This window comes from Vidua chalybeata, chromosome 3 (genome assembly GCF_026979565.1).
Source record: "Vidua chalybeata isolate OUT-0048 chromosome 3, bVidCha1 merged haplotype, whole genome shotgun sequence".
NCBI lineage: Eukaryota > Metazoa > Chordata > Aves > Passeriformes > Viduidae > Vidua > Vidua chalybeata.
The window spans coordinates 86,297,530-86,320,584 of record NC_071532.1 but is presented as its reverse complement, the minus strand read 5'-3'; the positions used below and the strand labels follow the sequence as shown (position 1 = coordinate 86,320,584).

The 23,055-nt window shown below is 36.5% G+C and overlaps 1 long non-coding RNA gene across 2 annotated transcripts; it reads right to left on the bottom strand.

Moving 5' to 3' along the window:
- Window positions 1-2,502: 2,502 nt before the first annotated feature.
- Window positions 2,503-6,578, bottom strand: LOC128786523 (uncharacterized). 2 transcript variants are annotated; one of them, XR_008430317.1, is made up of 4 exons: window positions 6,495-6,578; window positions 5,582-5,756; window positions 4,609-4,655; window positions 2,503-2,629 (listed from the first exon to the last, which is right to left on the bottom strand). It is a non-coding gene; the product is annotated as an uncharacterized LOC128786523 (long non-coding RNA). The 2 variants fall into 2 exon arrangements; XR_008430316.1 differs by lacking the exon at window positions 4,609-4,655.
- Between the last annotated feature and the right edge of the window lie 16,477 nt (window positions 6,579-23,055).

Genomic DNA, 23,055 nt, shown 5'->3' with positions numbered 1-23,055 from the left:
ACTGGTCTTTTATAAGGATTGCAGGAAATTCTAGCATACATCCTTAAAAAAGGATTACTATATTTTACATGTTCCCTGGATAGTTAAGTATTTTTTCTTGTTTTTGTTTGTAATGCTTTTTTAGGTCAGGCTTTCTTTTCTTGATAGTATTTGTAAGGAGTAATTTTCTATTTCCCAACAAATACACTAGTTTCAACTTTCAGCTTTAAATGTTCTCTTCTGATCTATTATTGCTCTCCTAAAGGGTTTGACAAGCATTACTTCTCCAGCCCCAATTCCTTTCCTCATGGCCTTGCTCCAGCATATCCTCTACACTCAAGGCTGCAGGCAGAATAACACTTGAAAACAGCTGTGTGATGTTACCATATTTATTTCTAAATCTTACAAAAGACATTTTGAAGTCCAGGGTAGCTTTGACCCCGAGTAACCTTCTGACACATAGTGGGGAGGATGAGACAACAAAGGTATGTGGCAGGTACCACTCATTTATTGCTTAAATCATAAAAATAAACATTTAATGATTAGTGGAATGACAACTTATTTGGACTATCAAGGCACATTCAGACAATCAGAAAGGAAAGTCAATTCTAACTGTAATTATAATAGATTGGTGTTAAAATAGATTCAATGACAATAAGCTTTATAAGAATGCAGCTTTAAAACTGTGTTCTGATAAGCATTCAACTGCTGTGAAAAAATCTGGGCCATTTACTCTGCTGGATTGACTTTATATGTTCACATAAAAAAGCCTGACTCTCATTTTGAGTGATATATTACAAGACAGTAAAAAAACACCATTTCTCGTTGAGATGACATATTTGATCTTAAGTATGATTCAGCTGCCTAAAAAAATACCTATTGTCATTTGCTCTATCCCTCAGTCTCTAACTCATCCTGATGACACAAGGTTGAAAAGAGATGTGTGCCCTTCTGGACTAAGAATTTAGAGCCAGGAGGGATACCCCAGGGCATCTCAGTGATCCCTACCTGCCTATCAAATCAGACTGAACTGTCCTGGTAGAGCTCTCTTTCACCCATTAACATTTCAGAATGAATAATTAACTTATTTTAATATTTACTAATTTCAAATATCCAGGTAAAATCCTGGCATTGTTAAATTACTGAGAAATTTGCAATTTTAACAACTAATGTAAAATCCACTGTTCTGCATACTTGGTCAGAAATACTAGCTATTTGTGAAAGATTAACAAAGTAACTATGGTGCAGTAATATGAATACAAAATAAATAACTTAATGTGTAAAAGGATGAGCTTAGTACTTACCTTTATTACACAGAAACAAGACTTGAACAATGTTAGATAATTCATGAAGATATCAAGTCACTGCTAAGATGGGTGTACCTTAGGACAACCCAAAAGAGATTCTGGGGATCTTAGTCCCTCGCTTTGTTCTTCTATTCTTTTTTTATAAGCCTTGATGAAAATGCAATTATTTTCAAATTAATACAGAAAAACCAATGGTCATATGCCTGCCAAGATCTTCTCAACATTTTATATTGATGGTATTTCAGGACAAAGCAAAATGCAATTACTTCTTCACAATATCCACCTACTTAATTCCTGATATCTGCTCCTTCTTCTCTTAAAGTTTCTCTCACAGAGTCACAGAATAACAGAGTAGTTTGGGTTGAAAGATATCTTAAATCTCATCTCACTCCAATCCCACTGCCATGGTCAGGGACACTTTCCACTAGATAAAGTGATTCAGAGATCCGTCCAGCTTGGCCTTGAACACCCCCAGGAATGGGGCATCCAAAATTTATCTGAGAAACTTGTTCCAGTGCCTCACTAGCACCACAGTAAAGAATTTATTACTATTATTTAATATAAATCTATAGTTGTTGCATCCCGGGTTGGTTCAGTTAGGGGTTTTAATAAATGTTAGTTAGCTGGTTCTATGTACTCCCATTTCTCCCCCACGATGGTTCACTCCAAGTCACTCACCATTGGAGCATTCCCATGTCAGTCTTGTAGTCACCCCCTGTTCGTTCCTGAAACTTCCGTGCCAGTCAACCCATCCCTGCAATCCCATTTGTCCCGGAAGCCTGTACCCACCCTTAGTATGTTCCTGTTGGCTGCCGTGGTCCACGTCACTCCCCCATGGTCGGTCCCCATTGAGTGAGGGGGGCTTCCGCCCCTGTCTGCCCGACCCCTATTTAACCCCATGCTTCCTTTGTCTCGTCGCCATCTTGACCACACATGCTCTAGGGGACACCGCTCCAGCCACTGCAGCGGCCACACGGGAATAAACTTTCTCCAGCCACGCAGGACAAGGTGTGCCTTCTCTCGTCCCTTTATCTCCTCTCAGCGTCGGCCACAGAATGTGGCAAACCCACGCGGAGGCTCGGTGCTAGAGCCTCTGAACCAGCAGCAGCCCTGGTCCAGCAGAAGGGGCAGAGCCTAGCTGGGCTCCCCAGCCGCCCGAGACCGGGGAGAAGAACGCAACACTGCATATAGTCTTTCACTTTAAAGCTGTCTCCTCTTGTCTTAGCATAGCCTTGTAAAATGTCCGTTTTCAGCTTTCTTGTAGGTCCTTTTTAGGTACTGGAAGGCTGCCATAAGGTCTTCCTTAAGCTTTCTTCAGGCTTAACAAGTCCCACTCTCTAAGGCTGTTGAAGAAAAAAAGCATGAGAGGCAAAAGCTACATTCTACTTTTCAGGTATTGCCAGTTTTTCAGACAGAAACATTCAATGACAAAACAAGCAAGTGTTTTTCCAATGTATTGTCCAATACAAGCACTGTATTTCCAATAACATTTTGGTACAGTTTCTTTCAAGAAAATAATTATTTGCTTTGGAGTCCTTCTTATTTAGCTGGGATTTGGATTTGTTTTCAATTTATTTTCCATAAACTTTACTTTGGGGCTAAAAAAAGTAAAACTGAATTTTAGATATTTAGGTACTTTTTTTTTACCCTCAAGAAAGTAATATTTCATTTTTAGATCAGTTTATTTGTTTTCCAGAAGAGTATGTTACTACTTGCATTTGAGAAGCCCTGCAATTTCAACATAGAAAATACTTGAAAGCAATCAATGTCATTTTTCTAATTTTGCAATGAAATAAATAGAAATTTTCATTTTGAAATTTTTTTCTGTATTATTGTATTGTGTGTGTAAAAATTGATTGTTTTGTCTTCTGTGCTTTCTTGTGTTACTAAAAGTAATTCACATTAAAAGAAGTGTTTTAACCTAAAGAAGATATCACAATATTGAGACATTAATAAATATTAAAAGCGCTCTAGAAAATTAGTTCAGCCTCATCAATTTCAAAAACCATCAAATTTTTTTATATTATTTATTTAGATTATTTTTAGTCTGTGAAGGAATATAAGCTGAAACTAGAATTGCATCTGAATATCTGATTTCTTTTGATTTGTATTTGTATTTTCACATGATTATGCCTTTCAAGTATTCTCAACACTCCTCTTGTTAATCCTTAGTAAATTAATATGGAGTTGGTTAGTATCCTTTATCTCCAAACTGAATTAGCAAAATTAACATTTACAGCCACCATTAAAAGTGATTATAAATAAGCATACTTTGCAGATAGTAATTTCAAATCAAATTGTCTTTGTCTTACTTAGCATTTACCAATTGTCATTTTATAAAACCAGTATTTGTAAAATAAATAGTTCTACTCAATTTAACTTAATTAATTGTGCACGGCATAATTATTCCTTTCTCCTTTGAAAGAAGCAACAGGTGGAAAGCAAGAGTCAAAAAAATCTTTCTATGTTAAGAGAGGAATCAAAAATGAAGCTACCCAATAGCAATGATGACTTAACAATTCACAGATTTTTACAAATATTTCTACACAAAAAATGCATTTATTTTATTATCATTATGTTTGACCTACAGCAATTTTCTTAATGAAAACATAATTAGCAGTTTGAATCTATATTTAAAAAGATCTTCCAGCAACCAAAAAAGTCGCATTTGAAGTTGGTTTTCAGTTTTCTGGTCACCATGTATATGCATTTAAATAACTTTTACCTTAAATATAAAATACAATCTGATGAAAAACTATTCAGTTAATTATTTACAGATATAAATATCTAAAATTGTGAGTTTCTTGAAAGTTCAATATGAAGAAGTTTTTCCTTTGAAGGACAGTTAATCCCTTGGATGCATATAGCAGTGAAATCTTCTTTTGAAAAGTGTGTAAATTATGGGGATTATATAATTTAAGTGAAAATCTGCTTAATTAGCCTAGCTCTTGAAATATATATTATTTTCACAGATGTAAAGCAAAGATATATCACATTGAATAGTTCTATGTACCACTATATAAAACTGTTCATCCTCTCTCTATAAAACTGGCTGTGATGGAATTGTAGAATCTCAGAAAATTTAGATAAATATTCAGCAATTGATAAATAAAATAGCTTTTCCTTTCCTAGTCTGACAAAATTTTATACAAGTCTCTGGGGAAAAAAAACCAAAAAAAACCAAACAAAAAACCCCAAAAACAAAACAAAACCAAACAAACAAACCAAAACAAAACCAAAGAACCCACCCTATCTGTATATGCAGAAAATTATAATTTTTCTTTCCATTGAAACAGAAACAGTCATTTGTAGTGTTATATACCTGTCTTCTCTATATGGAGAAGAGAGATGGAGTTCACAAAGGAATACCTGTTAAAAGACATGTGTTCAACAGATTTGTATTTTCTCTATCCAGACAAGTCATATATCCAAAAAAAGATATAAAGGACAGAGAAATGTTTGGGCAAGAGAAAAAGAAGCTAAAGTCCCTTCAGGGATACTTATGGGCACGCACCCAACTCTAGAATAAATAGATAAATTGTTGCATTCTGGGATTACCTCTACCCAGAGAGCATAAGAGAAAGACCTAATTCCTCAGTCGATGCACTGGTCTTGGTTTACATGACAAGGAGGTGAGGGCTTTGGGGACGTGCTCTGTGAGAAGAGGCCATGGGATCCCCTGTAGATCTGAATAGCTGAATTCTTCTGAATTCATTTCTTCCTTATATGTACTTAAGAAGCAATAAAAAAAATTCCCAGTCCAGTCTCTCTCCGTGATGGTTATGGTCAAGTTATTTCCTTGTCTTTCTCTTGACCCAGTAGAATTTTTTATCTTACTTTCTCACCTTCCCTTGTAGAGAAGGGGGTATGAGATAGCAGCTGGATTAGCTGTCAAATCAGCCACAGTCAACCCTCCACATGCACTTTTAAGTAAAGTATCTGCAGTGTAGTCACCATCTTCTTCCTACCACATTAAGTTATACAATCTTATACAGAATAGAGATTTCAGTTTTCATGGATAAGTCTTTGGCTGTCTTTGCATTTTTTGCCATCACATCCCCAAATCTCAAATAAAAATAAAGATTGCTAAGAACCTAAAATGAGTTAATCTAGAATAATCTTGTCAAAACAGGAAAAATACCTCAAGCTTGAGAACTAGACTTTCTTGCACAGACTGTCACACACAGTCACTCCAATGGACTCACCCTTAGAGATTCCAAGAGTCTCCTGGAACAGGCCTGTGAGGAACAGGAAGATACTGTCCCTTCCTCTCAGTCATTTATTTTTACTCTTACCTGCCTCTGGGCTCTTTGCTCCTCTGTCCTTGTTAAGATGGGCCTTTGATGGTCTGTGGGCTCCTGGGATGGGTCTAGGAGGAACTGAGACAGACTTTTACGTGGATTTTCCCCACCACTCATTTTCTCTGTGTGCTTCTTTGTGAGTATTCAGGCAAGTTTTTCATCACATGATCTAATAGAAAATATGAAAAGCATATATGAAAAAGTGATGTAGATCTGATCTTATTTTCATTAAAATCAAAGAAAATTTGTTGCTGTATGTTGTATAGCTGAGATGAAAGCATGTGTAGTCAACATTTAAAAATGGACAAAAGAAATTTTTGGCATATAAAATTAACCTTTATACCTATAATTACTTTGGCACTCAAAAGAAGAAAAAATAATCAAACAAGAGCATAACAGAAAAATTGATTAATTTTCAGTTTTTCTGTTATGCTTTTGTTGGATTATTTTTGAGGAATAATTTGTTGCAAAACTTGAATGTCTTTTAAGGAATAATTAATTTAATGTTAAAGTAGTGTGCTTATTAAGACTTTTAATTGCTGCTTCTATGAAAATTTGTAGAGCATGCTATGAGAATTTCATGAGCGAAATCTCAGATTTTTCTGATAATCCTCACATCACATAGAAAGAATTTTTTCTTCCAAGTAAGGAAAGGCATTAAATGACACATTGAGAAAAGAACTAAATGACATAGAGAAAATAATTAAATGACACATAGAGAAAAGAGTGGTTTGACCCAAACTCAGCTGCAGAATATTAGTGACTTCTTTTCTGATTGGCTGGTGGTTCCATATCACGCTCTTTTTCTGCATGTTGAAGTATAGTCTCAGAATTTAGGAAATTGTAAAGTATGAAAAAATTGTAATAGGTAGTTTTATAGGAGAATACTGAGAAATATACACTCTACCTAGACATAAGGTTTGCTTATTCTTTGTATGATGCAATAATTTTCTAGCCCTCACTCACAGGACACAAGTAATTAGTATTGTGCAGCTGTTACTTGCTACGACCTCAAGCAGTCGAAAAGCCCCAGCTAGCGCTGCCTTTGTGAGACCATAGCCGCCACGTGAACAGGCACTCCAGGGTTATGGCATTTGCCTCCCTGCTAGTGCTGAGTGCTCCGGCGTGGGTAACGCAGCTTTGGTAGCTTCACGCTGAGAGGAAGTGAAGGGACAAGAGAAGGACACTTTGCTTGCAGGCCTGAGAGCTTTTATTCCATGCGTGGTCGCAGCGATGGTCGGAGTGACCGCTCCCAGCATGATGCAAGGCAAAATGGCGACGGGACAAAAGAATGCATTGGGTTAAATAGGGGGAGGGCGCACAGGGGTGGAAACCTGCCTCACCCTATGGCGACAGATGACAGGGGAGTGACATGGATCATAACAACCTATGGGAACATAACAGAGGTAGGTACAGTGTTCTGGGACAAATAGAAGTGCAAAGGTGGGGTGATTGATGCAGAACTTTCACGAAGAAGGTGAGAAGATTGACATGTCTGAGTGACAAGAGCTTCCATGGTTAACAACTTGGAGCAAACCATTGTGAGGGAAAATAGGGGTACAGAGAACCAACTAACTAACATTAATAAAATCCCTGACTAAACCAACCCAACCCAAAACAGTATTGAATTACTAAGTACTTGGAAATGAGAGTAAGAATTAGAGTACGGGGACACTGAAGTCTTTGTCCTGGGTTCATATTACTGACAGTATCAGCAACTGACTGGAACAGCCTAAATTCTTTTATATGTATATCCTTTAGACAGCTTCAGAGAGAAAGTTGGTGCTTTTTCTTTATGGTTGGGTAACTAAGCTAAAAAAGAAGAAGCTATTTTTAGCTTTCTAGAGTATAGAAATGTTGACTTTCTGGAGTCCCTCTAGTACTAGACAACTCAATACAATCCTTTCTCAGTGTGTCCCCTTTGAGGATTTAGGATTAAGGTTGCTCATCTGACCCTGCAGGTGAATGACATGGTGTAAACCGCAAACATATGGTGCTTTTCTTCCTCAAAGTAAATTTTGTTTATAGAACATTTTCCCCAATTATTTAAAACTATGTTCAGACATTATCTGGGAGGATCTTCCTTGTCTGAGTCAAAGTCATCATGAGTGCTGGCCTAGAAAGCAATAGATAAACATGGGCCCATTTTCTGGTCTTGGTATATTGAGTTAAATTAATTTTGTGACAAAAACAAAGAAAGATTTGGTGATCATTTTTGTGTCTGAACAAATCAATGTTACTTAGAGAGATGTTCCTAGACACATATTCTTCTTTTGGATGTGTTGTATCTATTTTGATATTGCACCATTATCAGGAATGATCTTTATAAAAAGAACATTACACATGCATTAATTATTGTAATTTAAATGGTTACATTTAAAATGTACTTATTAATGCAAAAATACTGTATTTCTTTCATGTGTTCACATATTATTAGCCTCACATATGTCCTCAGGAGCACTCCATATCCAGATTTTGGAAAAAAAACATTGTTAGTACACTCTTTTGAACTAAGGTGATTTTCTGACCTAAGTATGCAATTTCAAACCATCAAAACGCAAACAGACCTGTGTTTTTTCTGTTATTTTTCTCACATTTTAAGGTACTTGGTATCATTAAGGAAGGACTACTACCAGATTTTGAGTCTGATAGGGTTTTTTTCCATGTCTTATCCATATCTTGGCACCAGTAAGTAGCAATAGTGATAACTTTTGCTCTTCATCTGTTTCCAGTGTGCTTATTCTTCTGTTTCCCTTGTGATTTCCAGCCATGATAAGATACAAAAGCTGAAAGAAAATGTTATTTTTCAGTTTCCTGTTGTTTTACCTGGTTTTTGCTGTTTAACTTCTGTACTCTGCATACAGTGCTAGTGAAGTCAACTGCAGTTTAGACAATAATGAAAAAAAAATCCAGGATAATGGTTAAAATCTTTAATTTCTGAGGTTTAATTTTAATAAAAATGTTTTTGTCAGACCCCGACTAGATTCTTATTTTGGTTGACAGTTATTGCATTTGTCTATGCCTCAGAATGTAAGCTTTCAGGTTTTGCCGGTGCATACAAGATAATAATTTTGCTGATTTACACTTAGAAGTGTCTAATGTATGTCTAAGATTACAGTTAACAGGTAATACCATTTGAATTAATGCAGTCTTCCTTGTGCTTAAATCAGACATGTATTTAAATATCAGAATTAGGATGTCCAAACTTGTCACGGTAGTCTTTTAAAACACCTTATAGATGTTGTGGTGGGAGAATTTGTAATAAGAAATCATGTGATCATTCTTAGTCTACTCTTTTCATACCTTATATTTTGTTTCAGGATTTATTATTTTAAAATTGTATCAACACTCTTTCCAGAATAAATCCAGAACACACCCACATACTAGCCGCTGTGAAGAAAATTAATTCTACTCCAGCTAAAACCAGCACAGATACAGAGCACTGGATGTACTTTAACGTATAATACCTGTTTATTATTCTCTATGAACCTAAAAATATACTGTTAAACAAATGAAAAATGAAATACCTTGCTGGTTTAAGTTGCTTGCAAGTTCAAAGACAAAGGACAAAAAGTCGGCACAACATTTCAGTCTGCCCTTTACTTTTCAAATGTGACATGACCTTAAAAAACAAATGTACTCTTTACTTATGGAAGCAAAAGCTCCATTTAATTGTATAAGTGCTTTGAAAACTAGTCTTTTATGTCAGTCTTCTTGCAAGACTTTTCAAAATTCTTTTCTGTCCCTGAATCTGTAAGGTATCTACTGAGATATGTAGTTCATCACCTAACTTATTTTTCTCTTTTTTTTTTCTACTTTCTTCTTGTAAATGTCATATTCTAAATATATGAGCCATGACAGAATGTTCTTTATTCTATCACATTATTTTAATCTTAACATTGTATCAAGACTGTATGGAGTTTTCATCTACATTAGGCTCACTAAATTCAATAGAAAGCTGACAACTTGCTCCATTCCATTCTTCATTTTCAGATGTTATTTCCTGATTATTTCCAGATTTCCAACATCTACTAGCTAGTCAGAGAAGTGATTGAGAGCAGCACTGCAGAGAAGGACTTCTGGGTTATGGTTGATGGAAAACTCAACGTGAGCCGGCAGTGTGTGCCCAGAAAGCCACCCCTATCCTAGGATGCACCAAAAAATGTGACCAGCAGGTTAGAGGAAGTGATTCTGCCCTTCTACTCTGCTCCCATGAAACCCCACCTGTACCTGTGTACAGTACAGTGTACAGTTCTGGTGTTCCCAATGTAAGGAGGACATGGAACTGTTGGAGCTAACCCAGAGGAGTACAATGAAGTTGATAAGGGGACTAGAGTGCCTTGTCTATGAAACCAGGCTGACAAAGTTCAGCCTGTGGAAGAGAAGGTTGTGTGAAGACCTCACAATAATCCTCCAGTATCTGAAGGGGGCCTGCAAGGAAGTCAGAAAGGGACTCTTAACCAGGACCTCTAATGATATGACAAGTACTAATGAATTCAAACTTAAAGAGGGGTATTTAAGTTAGATATAAGGAACAAATTCTTTATTTTGAGGGTGATGACACACTTGAATAGATTGCTCAGAGAAGGTGTGGTTGTCCCATCCCTAGAAAGTGTTCGAGGCCTGATTGGATGGGGCATTAAACAACCTGATCTAGTGGGAAATGTCCCTGCTTATAGCAGGGGGTAGGAACTAGATGATTTTTATGGTCCCTTCCAACCCAAACCATTCTATGATTCCACAATTCTATGATGTCATGACTCCAACTTGTACATATGATATATTTTGTTATCAATTAGCAGTTTTAGGATGTTTAATCCTGAATTGAATGAAGTTTATGTTACTGTTAACAGCCAGCTAAAGAATTACACTTGAATGTGCCTTCAGAGTCAACACATTTTGTCTACTGAAATTTTTCAATAAAATCTAGATTCCAAAGTCAATCACTTTTGTTTATAAAATATCTGGTCCTCTAAGTTCCTGCAGAATCCATATATTGTGATTCCAGTGAAGACTGCAGGAAATAAGATGGTTCAGACTTTTGCATAAGGATCAGAAAAATTTGGTTTAAAGATGAATTTTCTTTTATTAATCTATCTTAGCAAATAAGATTGGATCTTGCTCTAAAAACAAGTAGAATAATTTATTTAAATTTCATATATTCTTGCTGCACTGGGAGATAAAGCAGTCTTAGTAAAATCACATTTATTCTTTCCTTAATTAAAAAAATGTTGCACAGAAGCAACATGACATCTATCCAAGTTTGGATGGGGCCCTGAGCAACCCAGTGTAGTGGGTGATATCCCTTTCCATGGCCTTGGAGTTGGAACTATATAATCATAAAGTCCCTTCCAACCCAAGCTTTTCCATGCTTCTATGATATTATCACATGAAGTGATTCTAACAGAAGGTCTGGCCATTATACAGAACAGAAAAAACTAGAGCACAGAAGTTGTGTTGGTACTCTAGGACAGAAATCCGCTGAGCTGGAATGCATAAGTAATCACAAATTCCTTGAAAGGCAGTGTCACAACAAATACAACTTAATGAACTCGGGCAATTACTAAGGTAGACCTTTTATTAAAAGCTATTTTGAATCACTGGAAAGTACACAATTTAGAAGAAGCATTCCAAGATCTCCAGAGCTATAGGTTTAAAAATGTTCAGCAAGTTCATCAATCATGTAAATTTACATTTGCCTTCTGCAAGTAAATGTGCTAGAAGCACTGCAGCCTCTCTCTCTAAAGGCTCATTTGCCAGCTAATCAACTGTCTGATGAAGTATATTTGCAGTGTTTTAGATTTCATAATAAGAAATATAAGACAAAATATTCTGTGTAATTCGTAACATATTAGGCACTTGCAGTTTTGGGTTACTGTATTCATAAAACTGTTTAACATTCTGGTAGTTTATAACAAAATTTGTTACACTGCACTATATGAATAATACACTCTAACAGTCTGTTTTGAGTATGAGTTGGTGATAGTAACTTGGTTTTGTCTACAGTCAGATAATGCAATCTAAATAATTGGGTCTGGATCCAGCAGAGAAGTCCAGCCAGAAAGTTAGGAAGGCAGATTTCAAGATGGGACTTGGAGGCAGGGCTGAACACAGGTATCTTGTAGCATGGGCTGCCTGAGCAGGGCCTATGATTGAAAGCCATTCAAAGCTCAGTAGTCCTTAGGGTCCTAACATTGTCCTTCCTGCATTTGTCGTGCAGAAAGATGTGGTCATTGGTCTTTTGTTCCTTGGAACCTCTTTTTGGCTAAAGATGGGTGCAATATTTGCCTTTTTCCAACCCTCAGGAATTTCTTCAGATCACCAATTTTTTCAGATCAACCCCTGAAGAAGACCATGGTTGTCTGCTCACAGTCCACAGAGGTTTATGGTGGAGCAGAGATTCATCTGCAGCCAAGGAAGGACTCCTCACTGGATCAGGGAGATGCTCAAAGATTGCTGTGTTTCCTTGGGAAGACCATGTAGGAAGTAAGCGACTCCGAGCAGGACCTGTGAACCTATGGAGAGAGGAACCCACACTGGACCATGTGTTCTGCCAGGACTTATGACCATGCAGGGGACCCACAATGGAGTAGCTCCTTCCAGAAGGACTGCATCGTGTGGAAGAGACCCATGTTGGAACAGTTCATGAATAACTGCAGCCTGTGGAAGGACTCACACTGGAGAAGTTAATGAAGGGCTGTTTCCTCTGTAGAAGGGGAAGAGTGTGAAGAAACATTGAGAGGTTGATTGGTTGTTTGGTAGGTTAAATTCAAAATGCTGCATCCAGTCTTTGCAGTGTCATTGTTTTCTTGAATGTATCAGGATTTACTGTAGGGGTCAGGGAACTAAGGTAATAGCATGTGGGTCCAGGTGATGTCATCCTTAATCCTGCTAGTGGAACAAGAGGCTTATGTAAGAAAGAAACTTACAGCCTTCCAAAACTGTACATCTGGTCAGCAGATAGATGTCTTAATCTCCTACAGTGTCCAATTACAGTCATACATGGCTTTCTCTTGTTTCTGACACATGCATCAGGTTCAGCCAGCTTTCTCAGAGGTATCTGAGAATTAATTTCTGCTGCCACAGCTTTCTGAAGGAAGCCTTCTGTAGATTTCTGTGAGGGCTATAGATATCTATAGATGACACCAGAGGTTGCCATAAGTCACCACGTAGGGAGTCTTCATTGTCTGCTCATTTGACTGTAACTTATGAGTATCTTTTCCTGCTCTGAACTCTAAGAACAAACTGCCAGTCTGTTATTCTTGTTCCCTAAAGCCAAACAAAACCACTGGACATAATTGTAAATGGTTTTTTTTTTTTGCTCAATTTCTTCTTTCCTCAAAACTTCTTTACTGTGCAAATACCTGGGCATTCTGGTTTTGGCTGCAGTAATGTTAATTTTTTTTCACAATTACTGGTATGGGACTGAGTATTGGATTTGTGCACAGGGTTGATATTATAAGAGATGTTTTTGTTATTAAAATGTGAAAAAAAGAAAAACAGAAAGAGTACACAGAAAAGAGTAAATATAATCACAGAGAGAATGGTTAACTTGGAAATCCTGGGATCTTATTTTAAAACTTCAATTATGCAACCTATTCAATAGTTCATTTTAAATTGTATGCTTTCATAAATAAAAGGTATATATATTATTCAAGCCTTTAAAGGAGAAATTTTAAAGCACTTTGATAGAAAGTTCCTATATTTTAATCTGTACCTCCACTCCTCTAAAACTTTCTCAGTAGCATTTTGAGTAGCACTCAAATGGATGATTATACAGAGACAAAAAGATAAAGAAAATAAAAGTAATTTGACAGTCTCTCTAATTTCAAACCCTGTAGATGAAAAATTTTCTTTGACTAGAAATTTTCTTTGACTAGAAAACATAGTCACAGCTGAATTTTATTCTGTTGAAAGTATTCTTTTCTGCTTGGTTGGATTTTTCAAAGGTAATAAGGATGTTTACTTTTTCTAGCATCCATTGTGAGATCATTAAATTCCTACACTTATGAAGAAATGAGAACAAGATAATTGTCAATATGTGTTTGCGCTCTTACAGGTTAATTAATATAAAAAGCATTATTGATATGATGCTGAAGAATTCACAAGTTTAAAATATTGGTTTAGATTTTTGTTTTTCCCAAAAGGAATAGAATAAAGAGGAAATGAGTAGATGAGACAAATGTGTTTGCTATTCTCCTTTTTTTCACCCATGCATTAGGTATGTTGGTAACTAAATTAAAGTTTTTGAGAACAATGTCATCTCTGTTTAGTCTTTCTTTTCAGCTTATTTTGTCTGTATGTCAGGTAGAAAGGAGAAGCAATTTTCAAAAAGGTTATATGCTGTATTTTGGTTCTTGACACTTTTTCATAAATATCATGGTCTAATTTGTTCAACTTGCAATAAGATATATGAGTATCCACATTACCTAAACAGTCTCACTAAGGACCTAAGTGGCCTTTGTGGAAGACAGCAAAAAATTTTAACTGAAAATGAAACAACTGCACTCATTCTTCCACTGGGAGCTGGAGTTAATTGCTTGAGGGGAATTAAGGCTTCATCTCTCTCCCTTTTACCTTTTGGGGTTGTTCTATATCTAAAGTACTTAAACACAGTCTCTTTGGAGACTATAGTCCAGAGAAGACAAGGAAGGATAAGAATAGTTGCCTCTTCTCTTTACATTTTTCTGACCATCCAAATGAATGTGAGAAGTGCTGCCAGTTTCAGAAGTAGGGTCGAAATCTATATCATGTCAGAAAGTGACTTTATGCTTTTTTTCTTGCAGAGCAGAAAATTCACAGAAGGAAATCACACTCTGTGCAACACTTATCTCTTTTTTGAGATAATATTCGAGGTTTTGGGGAGCCCTTAAACTCATATCTTCTATAGTGCCTATGGTGCCTATGTGTTAAACAACACATATACTATGCATCACCTTATATATGTCAGCTATTGTCATGTTTCATAAAATTCTTATGTTTCCTCTAATTCATCTTTTAATACATCCTATTTTATGGTTGTTTCGACAGAGACAGTCAGAATCTTATATATGTCTAGAGTTACTAGAAGAAAAAAGCCCATAACAACATAGTACATTACTGTACTTTCAAGATTAATGTGTTACAGATACAGAACTATTATCTCACCTCTTAACAATTCCATTCTCACCTGATCACAGAATACAGACAAATCTGTGGCTGTGAAGTCTATCATATATCAACCTCTGGATATCTGCAACAACCTACAGCTTAAAGATCCCATTTACTTTTGGGAAGTAAAAATTATCTGTTTGGTCTGTGGTTTCCTTGAACTTTTTTCTTTCTCTATTCCATACTGGAAGGTTCTCTGCAAAGCAGTTTTTAAAAGTAAATCCTGTCTTTCTTGATACAATTCAGCTGAATCTTTTCTCATGAAGTCTGAGTTTCAAGTTACCCATGGGGATAAATTTGATACTTTATGAGAAATATTCCAATGTTAATTATTAACATATCAGTATTAAAAAAGATTGGGAAAAGGGGAGGGAATTAAGCAAATTTTCTAAGTATTCTTTACTAGTGATCTTTTGTCTTATGCCCATGTGCATGGGTATTTTATCTTTATTATACCTCTAGATGCAGATTTTCTTAAGCAAACTTCATTTCTCCATAGCTGCAGAAACAGTACTGAACCTTTAAGCAGTCTCTGAGGATGCAATTTCATTTTTTTGCATCCTTTTCCCCATCCTACCTCTTTCCCCCAGCTATTAACAACAGAGTTATTAGATGGGGAAAATAAAAAGCAAAAAGAAAATCTTAAATATTTTAATTTTAATATCCATTAATAAAAAAATTCTTAGTTAAAAAAAGAGCATTACTTCTGAATTTTAAGGTGTGTGATTACTATTTTTTTACATTTTTAAATACAATCAAATATTCAGTCTCCAAGTTTAGTAATTTATAAGTTCGCTGTACTTTTTACAGATTTTCTTTCCTTCAGGTGTAAGAGCTTTGTAGTGACTTGGACACTGGAGATTGAGCTTGAAAAAATTGAACTTAGGAGCAGAAGCAGTATTGTCAAGTTCCCTCAAATAGAGGTAGAGATCCTATTTTCAAAAGATCCAAATGCTTTAACTTCCTTTTGAGTATGGCTCAAAATTCAACTGTGCTCAAACCACTGATGTGTATGTTAACTATCTCAAGCTCTTGTTAAGTGGTTTCATCAAACGCAATAGGTCAGATTTAAAATCATGCTTTCTTCTAGAGAAAACATTAATTCTCTTAGAAAGTTTAGTAACATAAAACCCTAACCCATAAAACCCTATGGAACTTTGTGCTAAATACTCTGAATACTCTGAATACTTTTGTGACATGATGTATTAAAAGTCCCACAGTTTGAGGTACAGAGTGATATCCTTTGCCTCATAAAGGACATGACTAAACTAATTACTGTTATTACACAAAGACAAGAAATACATATTTATTGGTCTTCTAAGATTAGGTTAATTTAAAAAAGTGAATATTTATAGGAGTTGTAGTTATAATTCCCTTCTGAGGCATTTATGTATTATTTTAAAGGCTTTAAAACTATTTTGAGTGTTTTTTCTTTTCATAAAAAATAATCTATTATTCTGTTATAGAGATTTTCAACCAAAGGATACTGGGTCACACCATGAGGAACTTCACTTCAGCAGCAAGTTGTATCTCAGCTCTCATGCATCTGGTTTACTGAACTTCTCTGTAAGGGCAAGCATTTGGAGAATGGGAGATCATTTAGCACTATTTTGAGTGTCACAGGGCATTTTTCTAAAATTAAAATGGAGTATCTGCCTACTACCACCAGCACAGGTCAAAATAAAGGTCACATGGGGACTTGCAGGAGAAAATAACCTGATTTTTGTATTTTCCAATGAGAAATTCAATATCAAGAGAAAAATACCACTATTGTCACTAAGTCATACATATGGGTTGCTTTTTTCACTCATTTGACTGCAATTTTTCTAAAATATGTAAATTACTTCATATGTATAGGAAAACTTGTTCAATAGCATATGAATGCCTTGTATAGTGCTTTGGAGATACTTTCGTTTAATAATCTGCTGTCTTGAATTTACATTTAATTATTTTGAAAAGGTAGAAGAATATGCCCTGAATGCCATTAACTGAGCTTTGACTTGAAGGTCTTGAGAGATCTTTCAGATGGATTGCTTCATACCTTTGAATAAAATGCTAAAACTGTACAAGTTTCCATTCAGTCAAAACAGAAGTATCTGATACTATTCTTCCCATGATCCCTCTATGGAATCATAAAATCATAGCGTAATGGAATATCATCAGTTGAAAGGGATCCACAAGGATCATCTAAGACCAACTCCTGGACCTGCACAGGACAACCCTAAGAATTGCAGCACATACCTGAGTGCATTGTCCAAATGCTTCTTGTCCTTTGCTTCTTGACCTCTTGATCACAGCTTGGTGCTGTGATCACTTCCCTGGGGAGCCTGTTCTGATGTCCAACCATGCTCTGGGTGAAGAACCTTTTTTCTAAAATCTGACCTAAACCTCCCCTGACAAAACTTCAGGCCATATCCTCAGGTCCTCACTGGCTGCCACAGATGTCAGTGCCTGTCCCTTCTCTTCCCACCATGAGAAAACTGTAGACTGCTATGTCTTCCCTCAAGTCTCCAGGCAGAACAAGCCGAATTACCTCAGCTGCTCCTCATATGGCTTCCCCTCCAGACCTTTCACCTTCTTCATTGCCCTCTAATATTTTCATATCTTTCTTATATTGTGGTTCCCAAAGCTCTACACAGGACTCAAGGTGAGGCTGCCCCAGTGAAGAGCAGAGCGGGACAATGCCCTCCCATGCCCAGCTGGTGATGCTGTGCCTGATGTCCCCCAGGACAGGGTTGGCCTTCCTGGCTGCCAGGGCACTGCTGACTCACATTCATCTTGCCATCGACCGGAACTTCCAGGTCCCTTTCCGTGGCACTGCTTTCCAGCATCTCATTCCCCTCTCTGTTGGTATGTCCAGGGTTATGCCATCCCAGATGCAGAATCCAGCATTAATTTCCCTTGCTGAACTTCATATGTTTGGTGATTGCCCAGCACACTCATATGTCAAGATCTCTCTCTCAGGGCCTTTCCACATTTAAGGGAGCCAACAGCTACACCTGATTCAGTGTCGTTGGCAAAATTAGTATACTTTAGAGTCCTGTGTCCAGATTGTTTATGAATACATTGAAGAAAATTTGTTCTAAGATGGAGCCTTGCAGAACCCGTTTCTGAATATAAAGGGCCTCCTCTTGAAAAAAAGCTACAATTCTCTCTTTATGAAATCTCAGCTGTGAGCCTTTCCTGATCAAAAGAGGCAAACTAAGACAAACTGTTAGATGTGTTCCACCTGTGATGTAAATCATGTCCTAAGCATTGAGCAGATATCATCAAATTTAATTAGTTTTACTCAGTAGATAGGTTGCCAAATTGAAAAGGTGGAAGTGTAGTGCTTGAGCAAGCAGACTACCCTGCTTCTGAGAGATCAAAATGTATTTTTTCTGTAGCCGATTAATAGTGACAGTAGAAGGCGAAGGGACAAGAAGAGGATGTAGCAAAACTCCTGATTAGAGAATGTTAATCCTTTCTTTCCTTTTGCATGTTTAAAGAATGCATTTTCTTTATTTTGTGATTAAGTAGATGATACCAAACAGAGAATAACATGTAATTTCATTTAACAGCAAAAATCCAGATTTTTTTGTAGCACAACAGATTGTATTTATCTCTATAGTCTAATTAAAAAGTTAAACATTAGCATTTTGTTGCTACCTCAACCACAAAATTATGCAGCTTGAAAAACAATAGTTAAGGGATATCCTAGTGGTTGATATTTCCAAGCGTGACATGAAGCATATGCTCCCAGGATTTCAGTCTCCTTGAACCATCACTGGCTGCAGTATGAGCACATACAGAAAGATAAATATATATTCTGTAATGCTTGATGATCCTTGTGTGCAGTAAACTGTTGGTAAAATACAGATTTATCAAGAGTTATCTTGATAACTTAGAAAGTTCCGTTCAGTGTAGAGTATTTTTTATTGCTGCTAAGTCCTACATAGGAGCTTCAACTCTCTTCTCTGTTATCATTCTCCTCTAACAAAGAAAATATTTTTATAATTTTTCCTTCTAATTTTTCCCCAATTTCTTGACATTTATATAGGAACAGGCACATTTTGATGAGAGGAATTTTACTTTTATGGAGTATACCCTTTTGATTAATTTTCAATATGTTGCTGTGATGAGACATATAGATCACATCAGATCTTAATTAATTTCACATTTCAAGAAGTACATAGTAAAGGGCAACTAAAGTGAACTGTTTTTGAAGGTCAGGGGTAAAGAATGCTTCAGAATTGCCATAAAGCATGGCCCAGCTTACCCAACAGCTCTACTAGAATAATCAGAGAGAGATGCAGAAAATTCTGAAGCACACAAGGAACGACTTGTCCAATGGAAAAAAATTATTTCTCTCTACTGTCAGCTTGTGGTTCATTTATATCTTAGAACTTATGGGTTTATATTAATCTAAAATATTTTATCCTCTACTGTTGTATCCTGGGATTGGGTTTTAGGGGTTCTTATCTGTGTTAGCTAGCTGAGTCCTCTGTACCCCCGCGCTTCCCCCGTGTCGTTTCCCCCCCTGCAGTTTCTGGCCCCATGCTGCCTGCCATTGGGCTATCCCCCCTGCCGCTCCTGTAACCACTTCCCCATCCAGCCCTGGGAAATCCTGTGTCCGCCGCCCCATCCCCAAGATCCCACTCAGCCTGAGGCTCAGTGCCCACCCCTGCGGGGTTCTCTGGTTGGTCGCTGTCCTACATCATCACTGGGGGGCGGCGTCTGCCCTCCCTATCACATCCCCTATATCATTCCGCTCCCTCCCGAGTCCGGGAGCCATTTCCCCCACGTGGAGTGGGAAGCACGGATCGCTACCCCCCCCACCTCAGCTCTCAGTGACAATAAAACCTTCCTGCTTTCCTCGTGGGTGATCTGGACATTCCTTCACTTTTTACCTTGTACCCATAGTGCAGGCAACAGAACCCGGCAGACCCCAACGGCATGCAGGAGAAAAGTGGCGAACCTGGAAGTCTGGGGGGAGGTGGCGCCAGAAGGTGTTGGAGCTGCCCCGGACTGGGGAGAAAGGGAGAACGCCGCAAATGGCGCCCAATGTGGGGCCTGAGCTGGCGGAGTCGCCCTGTGCAGACGGAGACTCACCGTGAAGCACCGGCAGCCGTGCAGAGAGCCGTCACCACCGGCGTGCGGCCACGCCACTGATCAACGGCCGCACTCTACTACATAATTATTAATTTTCTTACTTTCTGTATAGAATTCCTATATGTAACAATACTCCTCTAGATGCCAGTATTATCATGTGGTAATGAATTACATCAATTATGTGTCAAGTAAAATTATACTATTTTTTTCAGTTTTAAATGTCCTGCCCTTGACTTTCATTGATTGTTTGTAATCCCAGTCTACCTTGTCAGCAATATTTTTATACAATATGACATACATATAACAGCCTTTTCCTGGTGTATCATCTTAAAATATAGACCCTGACTCATGTTTTGTTTTTTTCCTACACTCTAGTAGAGCTCTTGGTGACCACTATTGGTATCAGTGTTGGGGTCCTACTATTAAGAAGGCCTTGAAAAGTCCAAAGTAGCTACAAGTTTATCAAATATAGGCAAGGGAAATAATAAAATCTATCTCATTATCAAGTTAGGTGGCAGATAAGTTGTAAAAATGATAAATAAAAGTTTTAAAATATTTTCTTTGTTTTTTTTTTTTCTAGATTTCTCTTGTTTTTTCTTATAAGTCTAACTGAACAAGAATAGTTTCATCTTCAATCAAATAACTTTTTTTTCTGAGTCATTCTGAAATTCAAAGGTCATATCCCTTGAGGTTCTGTGTCCAAACAAGGTCTATATTTCAATGAAGGCAGAACATAATAATGAAAAGATTTAAGAGTACAAAAGACTTCCTGGAGAAGCTGGTAGCCTAGTTCCAATTCAGTCTTTTATCTATACTTCCCTGCTGTTTAAATAGCATGACAACAATGGAATTAGGGTTTAGATTTATTGAGTAGGAGTTTCATATAAGAGATGAATCCAAGTTTCTTTATGATTGTTATCTTATTTTAGGATGCTACATATAATTCTTGGAACAGAGATAAAACTTGAATGCCAACAGCTGTTTATTTCTTCCTTTTTTAAACAGATAAATAAAGTCCTAAATAAACATAGAATAAAAGTGGGGTTTTTTTCCTATCAGTACAGTAGAACTTGTGTTGATGACTTCTAGGGTATATTAATTCTTGTAATCAGTGAAGATCAGTTAACATGGTTAGATTTGTATATTCAAGCTAGGTGGAATCTATTTACTATTTGATTATTGCTATGGTAACTACTTATTGCTGAAAAGTAAGAAAACTGTGGGCTCTATCAAAAAAGTAATGGCTTACTTAGGATAACGTGATATATTTTGATTAGAATATACTGTTAAATGTGGGGTTTGAATGAAGGTAAATAATTTTGTTCATATTGTTTCTTAGTCTGAAGAAATCAAAAAGGATCAAAATAGTGAGAGCAGATTATAACACTAACTGAATTCATGGATGAATCACAAAGTCATTTTTGTCACCCAAATGTACCGATTAATTTCAGAATACCTAATAAAAAATATTAAATCATTCTCCAGATAGTTAACAGAAATGTATTGTTGAAGATAAATTTTAAAAAATCTATTTTACTGCATCTGTTGCTTTATTTTCATTCCCCTCAATTAAATTTTTCGTAGTGTAAAACTAATATCTTTAATGGTTTAGTCCATTGGAAGACATAGTTTATCAGGATTACAAAGCAGATGTTGCCAAACAATATCAATGGTAACAAAGGTGCATGGCTTTGAACATAAAAGAAGTCTGTATGTAATCATATATAAATAATTACTCATTAAATACATTTAATAAACAGTAAAATATTTTAATTTGAACATAGTCTAGTCATACAAAAATGAAAATATTGTCAAGACTGTTATACTTTCTACAGACTGGAACCTAGAATACCTATTGCTCTTTCTTTTGTATGTAAAACATCCTGCATTTAAAGGCAGAAAGCAATGGGGCAATTATTTTTGCTTCACAGTGCATGTGATGCTCAACACTTGAGCATACTTTGCCTTTCCTATTTCTCACCTTTTTTTTTTTGTTTGTTTTGGTTTTTTTTTTTTGCTTTTTTTTTTCCTGACAAAATATACCTTCTTATTTACAAAAAAAATCTCATATTTAAAACTAATGTCTTGCGAGTAGTGATCTCCTCAGTATAATAATGTATGTCTAAAGTAAACAGTACAGCAATTAGAGAACTCAGGTTTGAAAGACAACTTTAGAGTCTGTTTCTTCTTGTCTGTTGCCTTTTGTCAGGCATTTGTATGTCAAATTGTACTCACTTACGTATAGTGGCCTGGCTTTCCAGCAGTTGTTATTCCACAAGTACCTTTGATATCATTGCATCCCTATAGAGGTATTCTGCTTTATAAAGAAAGAGAAATATTAAACCTTGACTGAATTAATGTCACAGACCTGGAGTGTCTATTATAGATAATTACCTATGTGAATACTAAATTCATGAAAATTAAAATTGTGTCTCTCTCCCTTTCGGCCCTTCTAAAACTATGCAAATTGCTGTGGGTACATTTTTTCAGACATGAAAGCAACAGAAATTCCAACAAATTGCTATATAGTAGAAAAACTCATACAGACACATACTTTTAACCCATTCTAAAAAAGGGCTTGCTTATTCTTTCAGTGAAAGCAAACAATAAACCTCTAATTTTTCCTATTTGCAGAGGCACATCGTAATTACTATGGAGTAGCTGAAACAGTGTAAATTGGCACCCTTAGTCAGTGTGAGTTACTAATTTACTGTGCCCTGAAACTAAGACTGGGCAGGTGGCTACAAAAATGTCAACACAGTAAAGTATTTTATAAATGTTGTCTAAATCAGTATACTTCAAAGTTGGGTACTATTATTATTGCAAGATTATATGTTACTAAAACTAAAACACCCTGACCCTTGAATGAGAAATCAAAGGAAATTGCAAAAGTGATACACTGCAAGATATGGTGTTAACTAAAGTAACAATAAAACTGACAGAGCTGCTAATCTGATGTCCTTAGTAATATACAGTTTCTCTACCAGCTAACAAAACCGTGGGGAATACTGAAGAATCTTGAGAGGGTTCCAACTGCATTTTGAAATGTAAAGAAAATGAGAAAGTGTTTATTTAGAGACCACATGCTATCTGAAAAGAACTGTACTGCCACAGTTGTTCTTGAGTTAAAATAAGGCATGTAGTTAGAAGTACTGCTATAATATAGATCAGACTGACTTTCAGAGACGTGGGACATAAAGGCAACACTCTTGTGAAGAGCCCAGGAC